The sequence below is a fragment of the Schistocerca gregaria genome, chromosome 1 (genome assembly GCF_023897955.1).
Source record: "Schistocerca gregaria isolate iqSchGreg1 chromosome 1, iqSchGreg1.2, whole genome shotgun sequence".
In the NCBI taxonomy this organism is placed as follows: Eukaryota; Metazoa; Arthropoda; class Insecta; order Orthoptera; family Acrididae; genus Schistocerca; species Schistocerca gregaria.
This window is the reverse complement of record NC_064920.1, coordinates 789,340,374-789,361,542: the sequence shown is the minus strand read 5'-3', so window position 1 is coordinate 789,361,542 and position 21,169 is coordinate 789,340,374. Positions and strand designations below refer to the sequence as shown.

The window sequence follows — 21,169 nt, the reverse complement described above, 5'->3', positions numbered from 1 at the left end:
AGTTCTTCTGGTGAGGCTGAGAATACCAATATGTTGTGAAGTTAAGCAAAACAGAATGGTGGGCCTTGCAACATGGAATCAATAAATCTCTGACACATCTGCGTAGCATTCCTGATACTGAATTTCATGAATTTGCTTTCATTTAGGCGAAGTGGTGCAATTATGGCCATCTTCAGGATGTCTTCCTCAGTGACTGGTATCTGTGTATATGCCTTGGCACAGTCCAACACACTGTACAGATGGACAATTCTCAATGGTTCCTTGTAATCATCAGTCAGTTTGATGGATTGGATGGTTGCATGGTGCTTGAATCCTGATAGTTTGGTCAACCATGGTGGTCAGGGAGAATGTTGTAGTATGCCAGGAAGTGCTTTCCCATTATTGGCTCTGTGGTGTCCATGATTTTGAAGTCCCACATGAATGTCAGGTGTTGGCCTAAGTCCATCTGAAATCAGTGAGTACTGTGCAGAAGAATTGTTTGCAGCATCCAGACAGAATGACATACGCAGCCTACACCGGTGTAGAATTGTTCGCAGGAAGATACACAGATTATATTTCCTGCCTGTACACCAATCACTCACAAACAGATACTGTGTTACAGACTGGTAATTGGACAAAGCCTCTACATCCAATCACATCTGGCATTTGGGTGCACACAGTGTTTAGTACATCAATGTGCTTGATCACCAAATCTTCTGTGGTACCAACTTAATCCCTGCTGTGACTCAGTCAATGGCACAGATGAAGTAGTGCTGTATGAGTGCTTCTGGGATGTTGATCAGCCACAATGGCTACTGGTGTTCTGATGAGACATTAAATGGCCGATCTGCTTGGTCAACGTATCTACTTTTGCCATCATAGCATCATGGTCAGCATGCAATACTGTGGCAGAATTACTTGCACACTGTGCAGCAGCTACAGTGATAGGTGCAGGTGACTTAACATCCTGGATGTTGTTTACCAGGTGTGCCATCACATCTAGAGACATCTTCACTTGCAAAACTAATATTGTTTTGATGGAAGACAGCAACTGACTACTTCAGATGGTTCTCAGTAGGCTGTCCAGTATGTTACCAGTGTTAATCTTGCTTCACAGGTGCCACAAGTACTGAGACTTTTACAGTCCCAGATGCACTCCTGCATCAGAACTTGGTGGGGGCATTCGTCTTGCAAAGCTGATACTTGGTGGATAAGCTGTGCCTTCAACCAGTTGTAGGAATAAATCAGGCAGCACAGCAATCACATCTTGCACCTTAGTCACACACTGATGATCGCCTGGCTCACTACCAACCTTAGTCACACACTGATGATCGCCTGGCTCACTACCAGTGCAAACTTGCTAGCATCTGTGGTTATTCCCGAATAAAAGAAACTGGCTTCAATTTGCGCAAGTCAAAGCATCGGATTGTGAGGCCAGAAAGGTGTTATTTGTAAGGCAAGCCTGAATACAGCAGGTTGATTGTTATTGGAATTTCCATCACCCTGTGATAATACTTCCTGTCATTTACATGGCAGGCAGGTGCATATCATGTCACAATCACCAGTTTGGCCATAGGGCTGAGTACTGGCGTGTCTGGCCAGTTAGCCTGCTTAGTTTGTGGTAAATAACAAAGGTTTTTTAGACACAGTGCACACCAAGACAAGACTCATAAGAAAAAAATGACTGTTGTTGACTGGTTACTACAATCTATGGACAATGGCAGAACTCAGCATAGATTAAACATGAACATATAAATTGTTATATAGTAAAAGGAAACAGTACAGAGTTAAGAGACAAAACACAGCACCCATGATGGATGGTGGAGACCTAATTAGACAGTGTGAAACAGAAAACTCACTGTGCAACACACATGCAAAATACTCACACACTACACTGGTGTACATGCCAAATGGCACACTGCCTAACCATCTGTGCAACAGACCAGTAGATGTAGCAGCTTGCCACTTGCTTCATCCTGCAAATATCCGAGTCATATTGATGCAGGAGTTGGAGCACCCAACATTACAGAGAGGATGGCATGACCACTTGGCATTATTCAACATTTTCTGTATGGAGTGTGATGCACCTTGCTCTCTCCATTAGAGTAGTTTTCAACGGCCCATTCACTTTTCCTCGTCATTCTAACACAAATGCACTTTATCACCTTACAGCATGTCCAGATCCGGAAATTGATCACCAGGAGATAATTCGTTTTCAGGCAGTCACCCATCTGGAGATCACTTGAAGAGCTCCCTGTAAATTCCCAGGACATTGCTACAGCATCTAGGAGTGACTCACATTTTTAGTGGGTGCAGCGATATGTCCAGCGAATTTTGCCTTCAAAACTCTCAGATGCTCAACCACCTGGCCCTCATTGTTTGTTTCAACAATGGCACCAAATTCGGGTTTGGCAGTGTGTGTCACACTCCATACAGAAGATGTTGAGTAGTGCCAAGTGGTCATGCCATCCTCCACGTAATGATGGGTGCTCCAACTCCTGCATCAATATGACTTGGATATTTCCAGGATAAATCATTTGGCAAGCTGCTACATCTACTGGTCTGTTGCATAGGTGGTTAGACAGTATGCCATTTGCCATGTGCATCAGCCAGCACCACCCATTTAATTCTCTTCCAGGTCAATGCTGATAGAGCCATGAGGCCAAATTCATGCTGACTTCATGGATCCTACCTTGGATTTCTTGTGGTTAATCTCAAAATGGTGCCGAATGTATTTTGAAAGTGTGTTAGTTCCATAAATAAAGGTAAATTTAATGAAGATAAGTGTGCATCTTGCAAAAATGTCGGCTGGTATTGTGACCAGTTATGTATTGCATTTTACATTGTGTTAAAAGAATCTAAGAAAACTGTGATACATCTATAGCCTGTGACAAAGAAACCATGTAGACAATGAGTAAACAGAACAGTATGAGTTCCACAAACAAAAGCAAACAATCAGAAGTATGTGTGAGATGTAAGAAGTTCAACATATTTAGTGCTGGGAGGTGCATCTCTTGTTGCTTAATTGTGAAGGTTATGGAAAGAATCATAAAACACAAGGCTTGTGTAGCATCAACTTCATCATACAGATGTGAAATTGGACTTTAAGAAGAAACAAACAGTAAACTGTGCTGGTGCAAGGCGAAAGTCATTATAGGTACCATGTGTTTTAAGTGTAAATTTTTTTACCATTATGACTGTGCAAATGTGGACTCAAAGCAAAAGAGCTGGATATGTGATAACTGCATAAAAGTGGCCACTAAAGACAGCAAGGCAGAAATAATTTCGATGTTGTTAGAAGAGCTGTAAATACTAAAAGCTGAAAATGTCAAATTGTCTGCCAAAAGTCAATGGAGTGAATGTGAAACCCAAGACAACAGGACAATTTGGCACCAGCACTGGAAGACAGCAAAACATCTTGTCTCTCAGCAGTTATATCATCTGAATGTAATCAAACATTTTAGTGCCTAAGATAATAAAATTGATGAAACAGAGAAATCTTCTTGAGTGATAAAAAGAGACAATGTTCCTAAAAATCCAACAAAAAGACCACCTGAGTGACAGCCGATGAAAAAAAAATCTTATTATTTCAGACAGTGATGGGCAAAACTGTGTATCTCTGTTAAATGACTTTTTTAAGCCCAAGTACTATATAACATCAGTTGTTAAACCAAATGCATGCCTCAGTGGTGTAGTTGAATGGGCATCAGAACTTACTAGTGATTTCAAATGGGACGATGTAGTTATTATCCTTACAGGAACAAATGACATTCATAAGAAAAACAACCTTATTCCAGGCTTAGAAAAGTGGACTGGAGCATTTGATCATATGAACCTATTCCTTACTGTTATGACAAGCCAGAAGTTAACAAAATAGAGTACAGTTTTAATGAATACATAATGGACTTCTCATCTAAGTTTGCTAATGTGAAAGTAATTGATGTCAACTTATTTTTGCAAAGGCATGATTACACTAATCATTGTCTACACCTGAACAAAACAGGAAAACTCAGGCTGTGCAGAAACATTGCTTTATCAGTAACAAACCGATGGAAACAGAATGAAGAAGTAAAAACACTTACAACTAGCTCTGCAAGAAAAGTCAGATGTTGTGCTGTAGAAGCCAAGCCATGCCAAGATATCCAGGGAACCCATGTGAAAGAAAGGAACAGATTTATAGCTGTGTCTCACCTGGTCACTGCCAAATGTAAATAAAGTACTGTATTATCTAGATACATGATTGATTGTTCTTAAGCCAGCAGGAGTGATGTGATATCATCACATACACCTTCCTGAGACAAATCTATACCATATGATAAAGTTATGCCCAAAGAACCTCGAGGACTTGAAAGTAATTCTGATGTGGTATCTTCAAGGAAAAAGGGCATTCTGTGGGTTTCTACAAGAGAAAGAAGACTGCCAAAAACAAACAGTGGTTTTTTTATGGTCAGCATCCACACGACCTTGCCAATGACAACTAGTGAACAAAGCTCCAGCTGTGACAGAGATAAAAATGTATGCAACACAGTCTTGAGTGCAACAGGGAAAATGATGTGAATAATTTAACAGATCTGCATAAGGAAAGTGAAGGTAGCTGTAAGTATCTTATTATTTTTCATCAAAATGTCAGAAGTCTCAAATGTAAGTTAGATTGTTTATCAGTAAATCTAGGGGATATGAACATTGTTGACCATCCTCATGTTTTATGTCTTACTGAGCTTCACATGACAGTTGGAATTAATGGGCTGCAGGTTGATGGGTATGATCTAGCTACACATTATTGTGGAACAAGTAAAAAGAAAGGTGGCACTGTAATTTATATAGAAAGTAAACTCATTTATAGACCTTTGGGTTTAAGTGAGTATTGTGTAGATCAACATTTTGAAGTTTGTGGGACTGAAATTACTGCACAGGACATGTTACTTATTGTGCTTGCAATTTACAGATCTCCAGTAGGGAAGTTTTGCATCTTTATGAATAATTTAGAATCTCTTTTCACCAAACTGTTCTCCAAAACCAGAAATTTAATAGTTGCAGGTGACCTCAGTGTCAACTTCTTAACTGATAATCGCCTTAAGACTGAGCTTGACCATTTAATGAATTCTTACAACTTGGCTGCTATGATTAACTGGCCCACTAGAGTTACACAAAATTGCCAGAGCCTTTTAGATATTTTCATTGACAAGAGTAGAGTCAACAGTGCTAGTGCAGGCAAAGTAATTTATGGTCTGTCCTGTTATGATGGACAACTTCTTAAAGTCAATAACATTAGTTTGTGTAACAAAGTCTCCCACACCTATAGGCCCTATAGACTTATAAACACTGAAACTATGTCTGCCTTTAATTACCATTTGGTACAGATAGATTGGGATATGGTGCATAGTACATCAGAGGTTAATCTTAAATTTAACCTTTTTTAAAGTTAATTTACTTCTATATTTGATATGACCAAAAAACTATCAGAAATATCAATGAGGTTTCTTACAGTAAACTTTGGATTACTGAAGGTATTAAAATTTCTTGTAGGACTAAGAAGGAGTTACATACCTCACTAAGAGTATCAAATAATCCCCTTGAAAGGTCTCATTATAAACTATACTCTAAAACTTTAAAAAGGGTGATAAACAAATCCAGGAGCTTGTATATTATGTACGAAATTGATAAATCCGAGAACAAAATAAAAGATGTTTGGAATGTTATAAAGAGAGAGTGTGGCAAGAGCAACAAGAATATTAATACCATAGAGATAAGCTGTAATGATGAGGCTGTTCATAAACCAGTAACAGTATGCAACATATTCAACAATCACTCCTTAACTGCAGCAGAACATGTAGGTTATACGGGTTCCTTAAATGTTATGACGACAAGTCCTGTGTCACATTTTTAATGAGTCTATGCAGCAAGGTGTTGTGCCAGAGAGATTAATGCTTGTCATTGTGAAACCACTTTTCAAGAAGGGTGATAAAACCAATTTATTCAACTTGTAAGGTAACGGGGGTAATATGGAGCTCTTAATTTAATATGGAGTTCGTAATTTAAATTTAAAGCACAGCAGCAGGAATAACATGTTGGGCTGGTGTACTTCAATCAAAATGTTTCATAGTAGAATTAAGTTATAAAGATGTTTAGAACAACTGCAAAGTAAGTTGTTTTACATTAACAAGACACCATTCAGTTTTGATCTTTGTAGTGCCAGACAAGTACTTGTATCTCTCATATTTCGTCCAAAGTTGTCATTAAATGAAGGAAGAGGTGTGAAGTTGTGCCAAAACATGGAGTTATTCCTAATTATGTAATCTGATAGCATGTCATAAATTAGTACTGATTTTAATTTTCCATGCTTAAGAATAAAATTATGTATTAAATGCAGAGTGAAAATAGTATAATGCAAAATAGACAGGAAAATACTTGTTTTGTGTTTTGATGAGTGTTGTAGTTCCATTGCACAGTGTTTTATTTTGCTTTTAATTGCAATGAATGATAAAATTGTGGTGATAAATTTGTGTAAAATTATATAATGTATTTAGGTTTAAGTATTTAAATCTTATAACAATTGTAAACAAATTGTGGTCATGTTTAGGGATTATTTTGATTGATGTTGTGTCACATGGCCCGACTCAGGACTGGGGATATGAGTGGGAAAAGGAGAACTTTGGTCGTTGTCCGTTGTGGTGGTAAGTTTGGAGCAGCAAAGTGCCGCGAGTGTAGCGATGGACAACAGTGCATGTGAAGGAACAATGTGAAAGAATGTAGGTATGAGACAATAAACCATGTGTACAAACTGCAACGATATTTATTCAGCCAGATCAGACTTATTTGTGAACTTAAAAAAATGCATGGCCACAGAGTTAAAGTGTTTCTTTTTTAATAACCATGAACCATGGACCTTGCCGTTGGTGGGGAGGCTTGCGTGCCTCAGCGATACAGATGGCCGTACCGTAGGTGCAACCACAACGGAGGGGTATCTGTTGAGAGGCCAGACAAACGTGTGGTTCCTGAAGAGGGGCAGCAGCCTTTTCAGTAGTTGCAGGGGCAACAGTCTGGATGATTGACTGATCTGGCCTTGCAACATTAACCAAAATGGCCTTGCTGTGCTGGTACTGCGAACGGCTGAAAGCAAGGGGAAACTACAGCCATAATTTTTCCCGAGGACATGCAGCTTTACTGTATGATTAAATGATGATGGCATCCTCTTGGGTAAAATATTCCGGAGGTAAAATAGTCCCCCATTCGGATCTCCGGGCGGGGACTACTCAGGAGGATGTCGTTATCAGGAGAAAGAAAACTGGCGTTCTACGGATCAGAGCGTGGAATGTCAGATCACTTAATCGGGCAGGTAGGTTAGAAAATTTAAAAAGGGAAATGGATAGGTTAAAGTTAGATATAGTGGGAATTAGTGAAGTTTGGTGGCAGGAGGAACAAGACTTTTGGTCAGGTGACTACAGGGTTATAAACACAAAATCAAAGAGGGGTAATGCAGGAGTAGGTTTAATAATGAATAGGAAAATAGGAATGCGGGTAAGCTACTACAAACAGCATAGTGAACGCATTATTATAGCCAAGATAGATACGAAGCCCACACCTACTACAGTAGTACAAGTTTATATGCCAACTAGCTCTGCAGATGATGAAGAAATTGAAGAAATGTACGATGAAATAAAAGAAATTCTTCAGATAGTGAAGGGAGACGAAAATTTAATAGTAATGGGTGACTGGAATTCGAGTGTAGGAAAAGGGAGAGAAGGAAACATAGTAGGTGAATATGGATTGGGGCTAAGAAATGAAAGAGGAAGCCGCCTAGTAGAATTTTGCACAGAGCACAACTTAATCATAGCTAACACTTGGTTTAAGAATCATGAAAGAAGGTTGTATACGTGGAAGAACCCTGGAGATACTAAAAGGTATCAGATAGATTATATAATGGTAAGACAGAGATTTAGGAACCAGGTTTTAAATTGTAAGACATTTCCAGGGGCAGATGTGGACTCTGACCACAATCTATTGGTTACGACACGTAGATTAAAACTGAAGAAACTGCAAAAATGTGGGAATTTAAGGAGATGGGACCTGGATAAACTGAAAGAACCAGAGGTTGTACAGAGGTTCAGAGAGAGCATAAGGGAACAATTGACAGGAATAGGGGAAAGAAATACAGTAGAAGAAGAATGGGTAGCTCTGAGGGATGTAGTAGTGAAGGCAGCAGAGGATAAAGTAGGTACAAAGACGAGGGCTGCTAGAAATCCTTGGGTAACAGAAGAAATATTGAATTTAATTGATGAAAGGAGAAAATATAAAAATGCAGTAAATGAAGCAGGCAAAAAGGAATACAAACGTCTCAAAAATGAGATCGACAGGAAGTGCAAAATGGCTAAACAGGGATGGCTAGAGGACAAATGTAAGGATGTAGAAGCTTATCTCACTAGGGGTAAGATAGATACTGCATACAGGAAAATTAAAGAGACCTTTGGAGAGAAGACAACCACGTGTATGAATATCAAGAGCTCAGATGGCAGCCCAGTTCTAAGCAAAGAAGGGAAGGCAGAAAGGTGGAAGGAGTATATAGAAGGTTTATACAAGGGCGATGAACTTGAGGACAATATTATGGAAATGGAAGAGGATGTAGATGAAGACGAAATGGGAGATACGATACTGCGTGAAGAGTTTGACAGAGCACTGAAAGACCTGAGTCGAAACAAGGCCCCGGAGTAGACAACATTCCATTAGAACTACTGACGGCCTTGGGACAACCAGTCCTGACAAAACTCTACCAGCTGGTGAGTAAGATGTATGAGGCAGGCGAAATACCCTCAGACTTCAAGAAGAATATAATAATTCCAATCCCAAAGAAAGCAGGTGCTGACAGATGTGAAAATTGCCGAACTATCAGTTTAATAAGCCACGGCTGCAAAATACTAACGCGAATTCTTTACAGACGAATGGAGAAACTGGTAGATGCAGACCTCGGAGAGGATCAGTTTGGATTCCGTCGAAATGTTGGAACACGTGAGGCAATACTGACCTTACGACTTATCTTAGAAGAAAGATTAAGAAAAGGCAAACCTACGTTTCTAGCATTTGTAGACTTAGAGAAAGCTTTTGACAATGTTGACTGGAATACCCTTTTTCAAATTCTAAAGGTGGCAGGGGTAAAATACAGGGAGCGAAAGGCTATTTATAATTTGTACAGAAACCAGATGGCAGTCATAAGAGTCGAGGGGCATGAAAGGGAAGCAGTGGTTGGGAAAGGAGTGAGACAGGGTTGCTGCCTCTCCCCGATGTTATTCAATCTGTATATTGAGCAAGCAGTAAAAGAAACAAAAGAAAAATTTGGAGTAGGTATTAAAATTCATGGAGACGAAGTAAAAACTTTGAGGTTCGCCGATGACATTGTAATTCTGTCAGAGACAGCAAAGGACTTGGAAGAGCAGTTGAACGGAATGGACAGTGTCTTGAAAGGAGGATATAAGATGAACATTAACAAAAGCAAAACGAGGATAATGGAATGTAGTCAAATTAAATCGGGTGATGCTGAGGGAATTAGATTAGGAAATGAGACACTTAAAGTAGTAAAGGAGTTTTGCTATTTAGGAAGTAAAATAACAGATGATGGTCGAAGTAGAGAGGATATAAAATGTAGACTGGCAATGGCAAGGAAAGCGTTTCTGAAGAAGAGAAATTTGTTAACATCGAATATAGATTTATGTATCAGGAAGTCGTTTCTGAAAGTATTTGTTTGGAGTGTAGCCATGTATGGAAGTGAAACATGGACGATAACTAGTTTGGACAAGAAGAGAATAGAAGCTTTCGAAATGTGGTGCTACAGAAGAATACTGAAGATAAGGTGGATAGATCACGTAACTAATGAGGAGGTATTGAATAGGATTGGGGAGAAGAGAAGTTTGTGGCACAACTTGACTAGAAGAAGGGATCGCTTGGTAGGACATGTTTTGAGGCATCAAGGGATCACAAATTTAGCATTGGAGGGCAGCGTGGAGGGTAAAAATCGTAGAGGGAGACCGAGAGATGAGTACACTAAGCAGATTCAGAAGGATGTAGGTTGCAGTAGGTACTGGGAGATGAAGCAGCTTGCACAGGATAGAGTAGCATGGAGAGCTGCATCAAACCAGTCTCAGGACTGAAGACAACAACAACAAATAAGTTTGAATCTGAATGTGTATAGTGTACCTCATTTTCGCAAGATTGTGCTATAGAAAATTGTGTATTCAATTCACTGTTCCTCAAAAGCCCAATAGTAGGGGTGCAAATGCAATCAGTTACTACCAACCTCCTTTGCAGATGAGCCACGTGAAAAATAGGAAGTAAACAAGCCTGAGTAGAGTTGCAATTGGGGGCACGTCTGGGATAGGACTTTCTTCACTATTTCATAGTATTTTGGAATCAGGTGTCCGTCTGATGTTTAGGTTTTTGAATAGTCAGTAGTGGCATGTTTGTTCTGGACAAGATATGCGCTGCCCCTTGGTCACACCGATGTAAGGCCACCCCAATTGTGAGGCAGTCATTTACACAGCCTGATGAGTCGACCACGTGTTGCCGTGGGTAAAACTGTCGTCCATGCCATGTCCACATGTTGTGGCAGTTAAAACAGTCATTTGTGCCAAGTCCACATGTTGCCACGGGAAATGCCCGCAACTTGTGGTCGTGCGGTAGCGTTCTCGCTTCCCACGTCCGGGTTCCCAGGTTCGATTTCCGGCGAGGTCAGGGATTTTCTCTGCCTCGTGATGGCTGGGTGTTGTGTGATGTCCTTAGGTTAGTTAGGTTTAAGTAGTTCTAAGTTCTAGGGGACTGATGACCATAGATGTTAAGTCCCATAGTGCTCAGAGCCATGTGAACAATTTTTTTTGCGGCGGGGGAAAACCATCATCCGTGCCATGTCCATGTGTGGTTGCAGGTAAAGCAGTCAAAGCTGTATCCACATGCTGCCGACAATCAACTCCATCATCCATGCCACTGACCAAAATGACTACATGCTGCCAGGTGCCCATGCAACATTTTCTCACTCCTGATCGATTTTGCTGCATATCCACGCGTCACCGACTATGATTTATTGCGTAGCTGTGCTGCCGGCGCTGACTGCAGATATTGCTTCACACTAGTTTATAAAAGATAAGTACTGCCAGCAGCTACATTTCAAAATTGTGCCCTTTCAATAGCCATGGCCAATGAGACTCATGAATCCCAAAGTGAAGGTGAATCAGCGGATGTTAGGAGTAACTGCAGTAGCCCTAGCATGCCAAAAGAAATAGGCTGGATGCCAGAAAGTGACCTGAGAGTATTTTTTTAAACAAACTAGTAAATTAGGAGAAATAGATTCAAAGATAGGGAATATAAAAACTGAAATAGTTGGAGAAATGTATTCAAAAATAGGGGATATGGAATTGAGGCTTAGTGATAAAAGAAAGACAGTGAGTGAAAAAATGATCAGCTTGATCTCAAATTCACTCAAATGACAGATAAAGTTGAAAACAAGGTTAAAATTGTTGAGGGAATTATTGAGAGAGTTAATAAGGTTGAAAAAGGACTAGGAGCAAAGGTGGGTACTGTGCAAAGTAATCTTGTGGGGCAGATTCGTGCGCAGGAACAGAAATGCACATTATTTCAGAAACAAACAGAAGCAGACATTGAATTCATTAAGATAGGAGTGCTGGTTTGCCATAAGTGGATTACTGACAATAAGAAGGAATTAGAAGGGGAAATAAATGTCTTGTGGAAAACAGTTAATAATGTAGCAGCAGGTAATGGAAATTTGTTGTTGGGATATCCTATGGGGCATGGATTTCAATCAAAACCTTTTAGTGGGAGAATAAATACCATGCAGTTGACTATTTAGCTGGGTGTAAGGATAACTTTGTGACAGGGATGAGTGAGCAAGCAGAAATTAAATATGTTAAGAGGCAGTTGGAAGGGGGAGCTCAAACATGGGCTAACCAAAATGATGAAAAATTTTGTGATTTTAAAACCTTTGAAAACCTGTTCTTGAACAAATACTGGGGCCAGACAAAGCAATTAAGATCGCAAAATGATTTTTTGAATGTACGCCGTTACAAGAGTGGAAAGGAAAGTATGAGAGAGTTCTGTGTTAGAGAACTGAATAAATTAAATCATCTGGCCTCACTGGGTGTATTAACAGAAATATCAACATTAAAGAGAAGATTACCAGAGCATTTGCAATGGGATTTGATTCACAGTGCAACAGATTAAGTGGAAGAGTTTCTTAATTTTATGGACAATATGGACAGGGCATTATGTTACAGACCTAAATACATGGAACAGAGGGAGAGTGGAAGGTATCATGAAAGAGGAAACAGTATTTTATGAGTACAGTAATAATCATAACAGGTGGAGAGAAGATAGAAGTGATCAGAATAATCAGGAAAGAGATTGGAGAAGCAAGCCACCAAGATATAATAGAAATTTTGGGTGGAGAAGAGACAATTTTGATCAGATGAGGAGTGATAGAGAAGGTGTGAGAATAGAGGGAATACAAATAGACAGGGTAGGCAGTCAAAAACCTAATTGGTGCTTCACTTAAGGTCTGCAGGGGGGGGGGGGGGGCTGGTAATTTTGTGAACAGGGTCAGACAAGGATATGATGGGATGAGTAATAAAGCCAGCAAGGAAAATAGGGAAATTGGAATGTGTCATATGCTGTCTTGGGAAATGAAAATCTGTGGGGAGGTTTTAACAATTACAGAAATAGAGATAAAAGGTATAATAGGAAAAAATGGAACAAGGCTAATATCAGCAATGAACAGTGTGAGTTTAACATTGATGACATGTTTAATAGGGAACAGAAATTACAAGCAGAGGAGAACAATATTGGTTTGTGTGCAGCAAAATTCATTGAAAGATCAGAGATGAAGGCAGTTTCCTCAAAAGGGGGAACAGAAATGGTTAAGGAACTAAGGGTCAATGTTCACAGTAATAATGAGTGTGATGAATAGGTAGAGATGTCTATTGGAAGTAGTATGGAGAAGTGTGGAAAAAGTGAGGAGAGGATTATTCAGTGTGATGTAAAGGTTAATATGAGTGGTGTATTTGACAATGTGGAAAATCCTGGTAAATTACCTACTGATAATGTTACTGTGATTGTAGGTGCAGGTAATAACTGAGGTAGTGATGAATCCAATGTGGATATGGAAATGTGTAATGATATGGAGAATGTTGCTGTAGGTTGCCCAGAAGATAAAATTGAAACCTATGTTTTTTTAACTGACGAGGATGCAAGCCTGAAAGATGTTAATTGTAGATGGTTAGAAAAGGAGGAGGCTGATTATGATTTGAGTGATTAGATTTCCTATGCAAAATTACATAAAGCTTTGTTGCCTGAAGAATGGGGTAATATAAAATTTAAAATTGCCAGAAAATTGGAAGAATTAAGTGAAGAAGAGAATGTTGAGTTTGCTATTAAGGATCTGTTTGAAGTGGATGCTGATGTATGTTTTGGAGAAAGACCTAGAGATGTTTGCTTTATGCGAGAGGAAAGCAGGAGTGAAATAGAAGGTGATTTATTACAGAAATCAGGGTTGAACACAGTAGGAATAGAGGTGATACAGCCAATAATTGATATCAATGTGGGAGGAATTACAGATATAGCATTATTAGACTCTGGCTCAAGTTTATCTCCAATTTCTGAATCTTTCTGGCAGCAAATTAAAGGTTTAGGATTGATAGAACTACCAGTTGCAGGAGTCAAAATTAAGACACCAACTGGGACATGTAGTAAGCCAACAGCAGAAATGTATTACTGGAATTTAATAGTAATGATTTTTGTTGTAATATTAGTTGCTTTGTGGTGAAGGGTTTGGCATTGAATGTAATTTTGTGTTTAGACTTCTTGTACAAATGTGTCTGTAGCATTTTTGTAAAGGACAGAGTGGTAGAATTTGATGCTGGTGGAAACAGGCAAAGAACAAAATTTAAAGGGGAATTAAAAGGGGGTGAGACAATGATTCATTTACAAAGGATAGATGAGGTAGGTGATGAAATGTTCACTGAACAGCAGATATATGACAAAGTAAATGAAATGGGACATTTAAATGGGGAACAAAAGGTGCAGCTTACAGATTCATTGTGTAAACATAAGCATGTGTTCTCTGACAGACCTGGAAAAGTTTTAGAATTCAATTATGTTTTGAGGGTATTGCCACATGAAGTAATAAGGGCCAAACCTTATCCTATAGCAATAGCTGATAAAGAGGCTGTAAGGGCCAGGATACAGAAGATGTTGAAGAGGGGCATACTGGAAATGGGGAGGAGTGAGTATTGTAATCCAATAGTAGTGGTGAAAAAGAAGAATGCTTCTATAAGAATAGTATTAGTGCAAGAAAGCTAAATAAAATAACAGTGAAGGAAAATGATCAGCCAGAGAACGTAAATGAGCTGTTGCAAAAATTTTATAATGCTAAAATTCTGTCCAGTGTCGATTTGACTTCAGGGCTTTGGCAGGTGCAATTGGATGAAGAGAGCAGAAGGTACACTGAAACTTCCTGGCAGATTAAAATTGTGTGCCGGACCAAGACTCAAACTCGAGACCTTTGCCTTTCATGGGCAAGTGCTCTACCAACTGAGCTACTCAAGCACAACTCATGCCCTGTCCTCACAGCTTTACTTCTGCCAGTACCTCATCTCCTACCTTCCAAACTTCACTGAAAGATCAGAGATGGAGGCAGTTTCATCAAAAGGGGAAACAGAAGTGGTTGGTAGAGCACAATATTCCGGAGGTAAAATAGTCCCTCATTCAGATCTCTGGGCAGGGACTACTCAAGAGGACGTCGTTATCAGGAAAAAGAAAACTGGTGTTCTATGGATCGGAACGTGGAATATCAGATCCCTTAACCGGGCAGGTACATTAGAAAATTTAAAAAGGGAAATGGATAGGTTAAAGTTAGATATAGTGGGAATTAGTGAAGTTCAGTGGCAGGAGGAACAAGACTTTTGGTCAGGTGAATACAGGGTTATAAACACAAAATCAAATAGGGGTAATGCAGGAGTAGGTTTAATAATGAATAAAACAATAGGTTTGCGGGCAAGCTACTACAAACAGAAAGTGAACGCATTATTGTGGCCAAGATAGACATGAAGCCCATGCCTACTACAGTCGTAGAAGTTTATATGCCAACTAGCTCAGCAGATGATGAAGAAATTGAAGAAATGTATGATGAGATAAAAGAAATTATTCAGGTAGTGAAAGGAGACGAAAATTTAATAGTCATGGGTGACTGGAATTCGAGAGTAGGAAAAGGCTGAGAAGGAAATGTAGTAGGTGAATATGGATTGGGGCTAAGAAATGAAAGAGGAAGCCACCTGGTAGAGTTTTGCACAGAGCATAACTTAATCATAGCTAACTCTTGGTTCAAGAATCATGAAAGAAGGTTATATAAATGGAAGAACCCTGGAGATACTAGAAGGTATCAGATAGATTATATAATGGTAAGACAGAGATTTAGGAACCAGGTTTTAGATTGTAAGACATTTCTAAGGGCAGATGTGGACTCTGACCACAATCTATTGGTTATGAACTGTAGGTTAAAACTGAAGAAACTGCAAAAAGGTGGGAATTTAAGGAGATGGGACCTGGATAAACTGAAAGAAACAGAGGTTGTACAGAGTTTCAAGGAGAGCATAAGGGAACAATTGAGAGGAATGGGGGAAAGAAGTACAGTAGAAGAAGGATGGGTAGCTCTGAGAGATGAAGTAGTGAAGGCAGCAGAGGATCAAGTAGGTAAAAAGATGAGGTCTAGTAGAACTCCTTGGGTAACAGAAGAAATATTGAACTTAATTAGATGAAAGGAGAAAATATAAAAATGCAGTAAATGAAGCAGGCAAAAAGGAATACAGGTGTCTCAAAAAATGAGATCGATAGGAAGTGCAAAATGGCTAAGCAGGGATGGCTAGAGTGCAAATATAAGGATGTAGAGGCTTATCTCACTAGGGGTAAGATAGATACTGCCTATACGAAAATTAAAGAGACCTTTGGAGAAAAGAGAACCACTTGTATAAATATCAAGAACTCAGATGGAAACCCAGTTCTAAGCAAAGAAGGGAAAGCAGAAAGGTGGAAGGAGTATATAGAGGGTCTATACAAGGGCGACGTACTTGAGGACAATATTATGGAAATGGAAGAGGACATAGATGAAGATGAAATGGGAGATATGGTACTGCGTGAAGAGTTTGACAGAGCACTGAAAGACCTGAGTCGAAACAAGGCCCCGGGAGTAGACAACATTCCATTAGAATTACTGACGGCCTTGGGAGAGCCGGTCCTGACAAAACTCTACCATCTGGTGAGCAAGATGTATGAGACAGGCGAAATACCCTCAGACTTCAAGAAGAATATAATAATTCCAATAATTCCCAATCCCAAAGATGTGAAAATTACCAAACTATCAGTTTAATAAGTCACAGCTGAAAAAAAAAGAAACGCAAATTCTCTACAGATGAATGGAAAAACTGGTAGAAGCCGACCTTGGGGAAGATCAATTTGGATTCCGTAGAAATGTTGGAACACGTGAGGCAATACTGACCTTACGACTTATCTTAGAAGAAAGATTAAGGAAAGGCAAACCTATGTTTATAGCATTTATAGACTTAGAGAAAGCTTTTGACAATGTTGACTGGGATACTCTCTTTCAAATTCTAAAGGTGGCAGGGGTAAAATACAGGGAGAAAAAGGCTATTTACAATTTGTACAGAAACCAGATGGCAGTTATAAGAGTCGAGGGGCATAAAAGGGAGGCAGTGGTTGGGAAGGGAGTGAGACCGGGTTGTAGCCTCTCCCCGATGTTATTCAATCTGTATATTGAGCTCGTAAATAAGTTTTAACAGAGCAGTACCAGCAAGTAAATGAGTTTTAACAGAAATCTCTGCTGCAGAATGCCTCTCTTATAACATCTGCCACTGGAGTTTGATTAGCGTCTCTATAATGCCCTCTAAACAAACTCATGATTAAAGACAGTGCTCTTCTATGGATCTTCTCTATTAATCCTTCTTGGTAATGATTCAAACAGGTGAATGAGTGTTTTGTAACCAATTTTTTCTTGGATGAAATACATTTGATTACATTCTTCTGCTGAATCATAGCTCATTCTACAGTTGTTTGCATTTCCTGTGATTTATTGTCAATAGAATAATTGAACAGTAATGAGTCTTTCTGCCTATTTAATCACAATACATTATGCTTATTTACATTGAGGGTAAATTTTGAGTTCCTGCACCAGTCATCAACACCAGGTACACCTTTCACAACCATGTGGTCTAAGTCATTGTGGTCCACAGGGCTCCATTTTAGGTCACTTTCTTTTTTTGGTGTACATTAATGATTTCCCATCACACATTAGGAATTCTGAACCAGTACTGTTTGCAGATGACACCAGTCTATTGATTGAAGGGAATAAAGAAGAAAATCTTACTGCATCTGCGAAAGATATTACAAAAAGAGTGTCCAAATGGTTTACTAGAAACAGCCTAATAGTTAATCCCCAAAAAACAGTACTCTTGAAGTTCCACACCAATCAAAATAAAACTGCAGCAAAACCCATAATATGTATAGGTAACTAAAACATTGGTGCTGTTCATGAAACTAAATTTCTTGGGATTCATATCCAAGAAAATCTTAAATGGACTCATATCACATCCCTTCATTCAAAACTAGCAAAAATGACCTATGTAGTAAGAATTCTTTGCAACAATTCTAGTGCAGAAACAGTTAGGGCTGTATACTTCACTTGTGTACATACAGTACTGAAATATGGTATCATTTTCTGGGGAAATGTACACCAAGCAATAACAGTTGCAGGAAATGAAAGCCAATTATAAGAATAATGAAACAAGTGAGCAGCAGAAAAGCATGAAACCTTTCTTTAAAGATCTAAAGATACTACTCCTTCCCTGCATTAATGTACTGGAAGTAGTCATTCCTGTCAAAAAAAGTATACTGAAAAAAGAAAAACTTTTTCCTCAAAACAAAAGTGTCCATGACTACAGTACCAGGTCAGACAGTGACATATATGTTAATCATTGTAACACCACATTATGCCAAAAAGGTGTATATCACTCAGGAACAAAACTATACAACAGATTACCAAGACATATAAAATCTCTTCCTTAGCTACAGAGCTTTAAAAAGTGTGTGACAGCCTATCTTCTGAAAAACTGCTATTATTCAATCTCACAGTACCTTATGCTAGAAAAAATGTAATTTGTACCTTTAATTGTAGAAATAAGTTATAAATATACAGTATTTTAAAAAATTTGTAATTATTAACTATATACATCCAATGTTTTTTAAGTAAGTACTGTTTTGAAATTAAGAAAAGACATGCTAAGATACCTCAATAATTTTATTTTTACATGAAAACCTGTACCTTAATCTACTTTTATACATAATTTCCGTCAATATTGAGGCACTTGTCATAATTTTGTTCCAGTTTTTTAATACCATCCTCATAGAAGTCTGCCACCTAACTTGTTAACCACTGTCATTGTCATTGTCTTGAAGATGCTGCCCGCCCAGGATTTTCTTCAAGTGCAGGAACAGATGGTGGTCACTGGGTGCAGGAGCAGGGCTGTATGGAGGTTTCTCTAGAGTTTCCCATTGAAAAGCTGTGATGAGATCTTTGGTCTGATTCGCCACATGTTGACGGGCATTGTCTTGCAGTAAAACGATGCCCTTGCTCAACTTCCATGGATTGTTTCTTTGATTCTGGTGTGATGTAAGCCACCCATGTTTCATCAACCATAACAATTTGGCTTAAGAAATCATCACCATCATTGTGGTACCACTCAAGGAAAGTCAATGCACTGTCTAAATGTTTGGTTTTGTGCACATCTGTCAACATTTTCAGTACCCAACGTGCGCACAATTTTTGGCAATTCAAGTGCTCAGTCACAATGCCATACAAAACACTATGAGAAACATTAGGAAAGTCATCCCACAAGGAGGAAATCATAAAGTGACTGTTTTCTCTCACCTTATTGTCCACTTCCTGCACCAAACTTTCATTAACCGAAGGACGCACCCTTCGGTGTTCATCATGCACATTTGTGCGGCCATCTTTAAATGCTCTCACCCACTTTCTTACCATTCCATCGCTCATAATGATTTCTCCATAAACTGCACACATCTCATTATGAACATCAATTGCTTTTAGGCCTTTAGTGCTAAGAAATCTTATAACAGCCCGTATTTCACAGTCGACGGGACTCACAATTATAGGAGGCATCTTAAACACTCAGTACACAACGTAAACAAGGAAGAATCAGACTGAAATGGCGTCAGTGTGTAGATTAAGGTTCAGGCTTTCATGTAAAAATAAAATTATTGAGATATCTTAGCACATCTTTTTTTGATTTCAAAATGGTACTTACTTAAAAAAACATGTCTCATATGTTTGACATTTAAAAAACCAACAGATAAAAAGGTCCAATATCCTGTGTATGATACATGTACTGAAAAAGAGATTTATATAGACAACATGTAGCCAAGTTATGCAGCATTACCACAACTATTTACTGAAACACAGTATGTCAAAATTGGCCAAAACTTTTGAAATGCCAACTTGACATGTAGTCATAAGGATGAAAGAATAAGGTTTAACATTGTGTCAACATCGAAGTTGTGGTGTCGATAGCGCTCTTTCGAGCCTCCATTTTAACTTTTCTTTAGTCGGTTCTTTGTTGTACTTCATTCTGTATGGATGCAGTGTCAAGCGTAAATATATATGAGCTATAAAATAGAAAGAAACTTCCACGTGGGAAAAATATATTAAAAACAAAGATTCCAAGACTTACCAAGCGGGAAAGCGCCGGTAGACAGGCACTTGGCTAAGGCTTGTGTCTGTATATGTATGGATGGATATATATATATATATATATATATGTGTGTGTGTGTGTGTGTGTGTGTGTGTGTGTGTGTGCGTGCGTGCGTGAGTATATACCTATCCATTTTTCCCCCTAAGGTAAGTCTTTCCGCTCCCAGGATTGGAATGACTCCTTACCCTCTCCCTTAAAACCCACATCCTTTCGTCTTTCCCTCTCCTTCCCTCTTTCCTGAAGAAGCAACTGTTGGTTGTGAAAGCTAGAAATTTTGTGTGTGTGTTTGTGTGTTATTTTATTGTGCCTGTCTACCGACACTTTCCCGCTTGGTAAGTCTTGGAATCTTTGTTTTTAATATATATATGAGCTATGACATATATGGGAATTGTTTTCTATATCCTGATTACCGATCCCATTCCCATACGGTCATTACAGACAGAGGACAGGCTCAGATTTTTTTTCAAGAACGGGGAAGGAAATCAGCCATGCTGTTTCTAAGGAACCATCCCAGCATTTTCCTGGAGCATATGGGAAACCCAAATCCAGATGGCCGGAGGTTGATTTGAACTGTGCTCTTCCCAAATGCAAGTTCAGAGTGTTATCCACTATGCCACCATACTCAGTCCTTGACTTAACAGGCTCCTACCCATAAAGTATTACAATTTATACATCTTCTTTTGGTCATTTGGGAAACCTGCACCTATAAGTTGGAACAAAAAGAGAAATGCTCAAGTGGGGATCCTGAGACCACTTGTCAGCAGAATATCCATTTATTACTTGAGTTTATAATGCTACATGTAACATCCTAAACTTATCTGAACTCTTCTTCCTTGATTACATATTTTATCTCTTTTTGGTAATTTAATGACTATATTACCGGAAATGCTGTAAGGACAGCAGCAAGCTTACACTGAACAATACTATGTACATCACTTGTAATCAGAATATTCAGTCTTTCAGTTTAGAGAATCAGATAATTTGTAGGAGTGATGACTAATAAGAAATTACTTTTTTTGGGTTTTAGAGATTCCTGTTTCATGCTTTGTGTCTGACGGAAACTTGTTCAAAAAGATTGCACCATCCTACAGATATTCACTTTCAATGCTAGGCTATACTGGAATTATTTTTGGGGCCAATAAGAAGTTGTGAAATGAATTTTTATTGTTAGCAACAAATATGACTTACATAATGGCAAGTGCTTAATATTTCCATGATATTGGAAGAGGCTCTGAAATATAAGTAGGTATCTACTCCATATAGCAATATTAGTAGTAACTTTTGCTGAATAATTACTTTCACAAAAGAGTGCCTTCTCTATATGTATTTTATCTCATTGAATAATTTATGGTTATTTTGTC

The 21,169-nt window shown here is 38.8% G+C and overlaps 1 protein-coding gene across 1 annotated transcript in view; it reads right to left on the bottom strand.

Moving 5' to 3' along the window:
- Positions 1 to 21,169, bottom strand: part of LOC126269609 (thyrotropin-releasing hormone-degrading ectoenzyme-like) — a 253,127-nt gene that overhangs the window by 66,396 nt on the left and 165,562 nt on the right. The gene's annotated exons all lie outside the window — the stretch shown is intronic.